Here is a 6,559-nt window from a genome sequence, read left to right as displayed (position 1 = left end):
ATTTTTCCATCTTAGTCCGTCGGCGAATAGGAGTACCTGGTCATTTTTACGGGTCTCACATTCCACTCACATATCATTTAAAACTATTATATACAAGTGGGACTTGTATTCCACTAACTTTTCTCCGCCCACTTTTCTTCACACTTCTTAAAACTCGTGTCGTCAAGAAATGAGACTCTTACCGGGAGAGTATGTTTTTTATGATAAAATAAATAACATACTGGAGTACAATTCAAGTATCGCTATTAGTTGATCGTGACAACTAACTTCTACTGAGTAATCATACTTTGCAAATGTTTCAAGATTCTTTCATTAGAAAGAGTAGCGAAGATGGAATCGTTAGACAGTTGTTGTAGCAAAATACTGTCTATATGAAATAATTGTTTCACCTAATGGGGCTGGGGAAATCATGTTTGCTAAGAACATCTTGCGCTACTTGATATATGTGGATCATGTTCAATCGTAAGTCATTATGTGCTTCTCATGTACAGGAAAAAGGTTTAGAAAGGCAATGTTTGCTTATTTTTCTTCTTTGGATGTTGTGGGAAATGGTGTGCATGAGCAGCTCAGCCCATCGAGGAAATCAGCAACTAAGGAAGAGAGGGAAAAGAGATCAGTTCAAGGAATTAAAATAGCCATTGGAAAAAGCTGTTGCGTTTCCGTTTTGTGTTTCCTTATTGATTAGGCCGTTGGTGGCGGTTTGCTAGTAGAGGAGTGTGTGTATAGTTGTAAACTCAGCTGAGGAAGAGTGGAACAACAAGATTTCATTTTCTTATTCAATAATATTCTGTTTTCACAGTTTTCTGAAAAAACACTCTCAAGATCATTAGCTTCATTCTCTCCTTTATTTCCTCAAGTTCTTCAAAGATTGTAACAGATGTAATCCCTCTGTCCCTAATAATTCGTCACCATTTGACCCAGTACAGTTTTAAGAAATGTAATAGAAAGTGAGTTGAAAAAGTTGGTGGTATGTGGGTCCTACTTTTATACATTAGTTTTATATTAAAATGTGAGTGTTAATGAGTTAATGAATGTAGGGTCCATTACCCAAAATGATAAAAGTGAAAAGTAATCCGTCAATAGGTGACAAATTTTTTCGGAGTATAAAGTTTTCAGAATCTCAGTGTAAGCAGTCAATTGTAATATCCAGGGTGTCAAAGTAAAAAACACAGAACAATAGTCTTTTTTTCCGTTTCTTAATAAGATGAATCATCTACGGATTTCCTGTTTGCTTTCTGCCTTTTCATTTCCTTCATCTATACTTTTTCCTTTCTTCAAACATATATGGATTTCTTGTTTGTTTGAGATAAAGAAAGATTGCATTAATTATACTCCATTTGTATATACCTGTCTTTTAAATTTTGGTTTCTCTCATTGGGTGTGTTCAATTTGAGTGACGATTGGCGATGTTGTTAGTGAAGAAAACTGAGGCTTTTCATATTGCTAGAGAAAGAGTGTCTTGCATAGAATATCGTTTTGTATTGTGATGTAATGTAATGCAGTGACCATCTCTTTATATAGAGATGATTGCTAAATATACAAGGGAAATTTCTATCTATTCTAGGAGCAAAATATTTACATATTAATGCAAAGAGTGGTTCATGCTAACTCACATCCTCGATTTATTTTGTTTCCTTATCCTCAGAAGGAGATCTTCATTCATGCGATCTGAGGATGCATTGACAGGCATGCAATTGCTATCCTCACTAATCAAATCGTTCTCACTCTTTTGGCAAGGCTCGTTAACAGTTAGCAAGGGATTTTTGAGTATGGAATTTAGGGAAGATAAGTAGAGAGAGACACGAAAGTGGGAGTATACATTTTGAAATCCAGAAATGCAGCCCAAATCTTGGCCCTAGGATTAGATGATCTAATGGTCAATAATTAACCCAAAACACAGACGGTCATAATTAAGTAGTTTTAGGTCATATTATAAGATTTGAGTTTATGTCATGTTAAAATCATTTTAGGTCTAACTTGTTAGCATGATTGAAACATAAACTAACTATGACCTTAAAATGCCCTACGTATGACTTTGTTCTGCGTTTCTATATTTAAATTTGGTCTTCATAGATCAAAACAATATGTAGGGTGAGTAGGGGAGTGATCAATTGCTAACTAATTAGCAATCCCAAACTAAGACTAAATCTTAGCCATTAGATTAGAAGATCTAGTGGTTGAAATAATACCACATGGATTATATTTTTAATTAAGAAAATTAATAAATAAATTTAGAAGATATTAATGTCAATTCTCTCTCATTAAAATCATCTTAAAACTTTAAATATACGTAACTCTCTCGATTTAAATTATTTTTCGCAAAAAATATATCAAATTAAAGATAATTTTATAAGGATTCCAACGAGATCTCAATTGCATATGTTCCGACGACATTCGGATGATGAAATTTGATATTTTTTATTTTAGTTTTAGTAAATGTTAATAACCAGAATTTTATCAACAAATATATCAAAAAAATATCAATAATACCATGTAAAAATCTCAATAAAACTATGTAAAAATCTCAATAAATATGTGCTGATATTTTCTTGTACTAGTGTTGATATTCTTATGTCATATTGTTGATATTTGTAATACACTATGTTGATATAAAAAAACATTCACGAAAATTATCATATGATTGAGATTCATAAGATTTAATCTCATCCACTCATTTTAAAATCTAAGGGTGGAGATTTAGTCTTGATTTTGGATTAGGGTGCTATAAGCATTAGAATATGACCAGACGGTGAGTATTCCTTGATTAAATTTGATTTTGTTAATTATGATATACCATAATCGTATATGAAACTTTTTCATTACGCTTTCAATAACGATTTCATCATATAGATATATTTCATTAAATAAAGGAATATTTTCCGTTTTATCCCAAAGTTTATAATTTAATTTTTTTATTTAAAGCAACCTTTTTGTGCATGTACTTGTCCATTATACAGATTGCAGATGTCCATTATCTCTTCAACATGTTAGTGCAAATTTCCATTGATGTTCATTATGAAGTGCAATATTGTACACAATATTTCAAATTCGTGATATATACATATCTCAAATTATATGCATAATATGTATGATTAATTATATATAAATAATAGTAATAAAATTTAATTAATAGTTATGTAATAAATATTAATCTTATGTACGTATTTAGTAAATAATATATCAAAAATTGTAAATCTTATGTATGATTACTTATAATTAATAGTTATGTAATAAAAGCGGCGGATTCCGATGATGCCATCGAGTAGGCGGTGCCGGGGTTATTTTTTGTGTTTTTATAAAATTTTCGTTGTATAATTTTCCCGTATCTATAATACAATGAATATTTGGTTTTAATTTTATTTCTAATTAATTTATGTTTCTTTTTCTAATCACTTTTAGTCCAATAATTTTTATTCAACTTGAATTAAAATATGCCAATAATTGATAAAATAATGTGATTTGTTGTTGTGGACAAGTCCACTATTGACTTGGACAAGTTTTTTTGGCTATGGACAAGTTTTTTGGCTGGTGGAAGAGTTTTTTTTTTGCTGTGCATTGGGCTTGTGCACATTATTATGGACACTCTTATATATGACACGCGTTTTAATGTGGAACTGGTAAAGAAAGATAGAGATGGGAAAAAGTAAGAGAGAGGGAGAAAAGGGTAGTGGAAATAGTGTTAGTGGATTGTGATGTGTGTTTGTTCAAAACTTTCCTTATTTAAACTTTGCCTAATTTTGGGGGACGGTCCAAAATGAAAAATACTAGTCTAGTTTTTGGGGTTGGATGGAGTACTAATCATTCACATCATTCTAAATGTGGACACTACTATTCACTAACACTACTTCCACCACATTTTCCCTCCATCTCTCTCTCACTTTACCGATAGCTTTCACACCTAAGGATTTGACTGGTAGCCCAGAAATAGCATGAAATGGCATTGTTCACCATCTTTGTTTTTCTTTTGGTAGCCTTGAAACACTCTCCCAACCTGGTAAAAACACTCTCCAATGTTTGATTTCAGAGAGATTTGAGCTAGGGCTTATCGAAAATTAGGGTTGTTGAGGCGAGGGGTTTGGAAGAAGTGCTCGATGGGGGTGAAATTGGCGTCGAGCAGGAGACTGGGGAGGGGGCGGAGGAAGGTGACGGAAGAAGCAGCGGCAGCGAAGGTGGTGGAGAGGACGACGACGGAAATGGAAGGATGGTGTTGGTGATGAAAAGTGCAAAGGCATGTGAGGGAATTGAGGTGTTCTGGTGTGGAGTAAAATACAATCGTTCTTCCATCTCCGTTTATATTATTTTCAACCTTCATTTTTGGGGTTGGACTACAAGACCTATGAGAACAATAATGAATTGATGCTTCGGTTGTCATTCATAAACCAAGTCAGGGGCAACTTAGTCATATTATAATTATTTTCAAACACTTGCCCTTTCAACAAAACAACTACAGTGGACTTTGTGGATGTATTTTTTTTTTTTTTTACCAAACACCAAAAAAGGTCTATCCACATGAATGACAAAAAGCCCACTATCTCCTAAACCACGAAAATTTCCATTGAAAAATAATGTTATTTGTCAGTGGGCTTTAAAAATACAGCGTCCATTGCAATATTTAGAGTGTCTGAACCATATGTACGTAGGTGATTTAGTTCAAGAAACAAATAGAGTACGTAAAATTTGGACTTTGTTTTGATGTTTCAAACTATTACAGAGAAAAGTAATTCAAAAGACGATTGAAACAAGAATAACAAGATGAGAACTTGTTACTCCTCCCAATATACATTAAACACATTGGATGAGCTAGAGCTATGGATTATCGGATGATTCATTCCACTTGGGACTCGGAAAACACAACTCATTAACAATGAACGCTAACTCTGGGCTAGTTAATTTAGTTAATTTTCTCAAGTTGTTCAACTAAATGCAATTTAGTTAATTTTCTAAAGTTGTTCATTTTTTTAACAATTTGGTTATTAAAAGTAATGCAAATTTAAATAGAATAAAAAACAATGTGACATTGTGTTGAAGGAGATTAGAACAAGAAAAGGGTAAGTGACTCATTTCACATATATTATATGTTTATGTCAAAGAATTACAATGGGGTGTGAAAAAACAGAAATGCATGATGTGGGAAGAAATAGTGAAGAATCATAAAAAAAAAGTAGACAAACGGAAATGAATTTTTTTTTTTCAATTTTGGGAAAAGGGATCATGGATGACAACGTTATGCGAAGAACGTATATCCCAGATTGCGCATTTTAAAAAGGGCACAAATACACTCACAGCTCTGAGTTTTCTAGTACTCCCCATTTAATCCTCTGAAATCAAGCAAAGGACAATCCTCACAAATCCACAAAATGATCTTAGCAAATATGATCAAGCAAAGTACTATTTTGGTACAACAATAGTCTAAGATGGTTTTATATTTACAGAAGTAATCCAAATTTAAATGCATTAACTAAAGAACATTATCTGATAAAGATCAAGAGGAGATTGACATGCATATACGTAGGAGAACCAAGAAACGGAGGAGAAAGATAAAGAGTAGTGTTTAATTGAAAATAATGTGGCAAACAAGACACTTTTATAATACTAGAAAAAACAAACCTAGAACTGTATGGATCGACTCTCCAACTCGAGGAAAGAACCATAAAGAAAACCCGGAAGGAAACTAAAGCTTGACTCGATAAGAGATAAATTTGACTCTGTAAGGAAATAACTAAACATAATCATTAACTTGGGTGGTTTGTTTGGATGGTAGTGATGGTTTGAATGAGAAGGAGCTCGTGTCATTATCCAGCAAGCAAATAAGTATGCCTAAAAAATAAAGAAAAAAACATTCTTAAAACAATATGGGGCATTGTGTGAAGATGATCAGAAGCAACAATGCATACTTGTGGAGTAAAGTTAGTTATACGGAATTCCGAGGCAGCGAATGTGAGAAATGTTGTGCCAATCCCGTCCAGATCCTCTCTGGCAGCGTCTTTCCAGATTTGGGGATATGCTAATAGTTAGTTCTTTGGCATTTGGTAGAGCTGGAATTGATACAATCTTTCGGCAATTAGTAATTTCGAGTCTGTGAAGAGAAGGTAGTTGGTCTGGAGTGATTCCAGCTCAGGAAGATTGGTTAATATGAGAGATTTGAGCGAAGAGAGTGTTGTACGGCTTGTGGTAAGCATGTCATCTTCGGAGGATCGAATAATTGTATCCAATAATCTTCCAGTTTTGGAAGACGCCTACAATATGTGCAAAATCTTATATTAATCTCAATTATTTTTTACAAAGTTGAATTTCTCATCCAAAATGTTTGTCAGGGCTGCTCAAGATTGGAGTGAGGTTCAAGGGCTTCCAACACCTTTTCATCGTTTTTCTCTAACTTGGATGATACATTTTTTCGTCACAACAATGTCGACATAGTTGAATATTAGCAAAAAGCAAAGATCGGCCAAATTCATCGAGTATTAAAATGATATCTTTTGAGTGAACTTTTGAGGTTTTATAGACGAACCCCAAACTTTAAGATTTTCTAAAAATTTCCTCAACGTTTTGAAAATTTTTG

This window comes from Salvia hispanica, chromosome 4, assembly GCF_029641045.1.
Source record: "Salvia hispanica isolate PSC_SH4W2 chromosome 4, Shi_PSC_v1, whole genome shotgun sequence".
Classification (NCBI taxonomy): Eukaryota; Viridiplantae; Streptophyta; class Magnoliopsida; order Lamiales; family Lamiaceae; genus Salvia; species Salvia hispanica.
Note: the sequence above shows the minus strand (reverse complement) of the source record.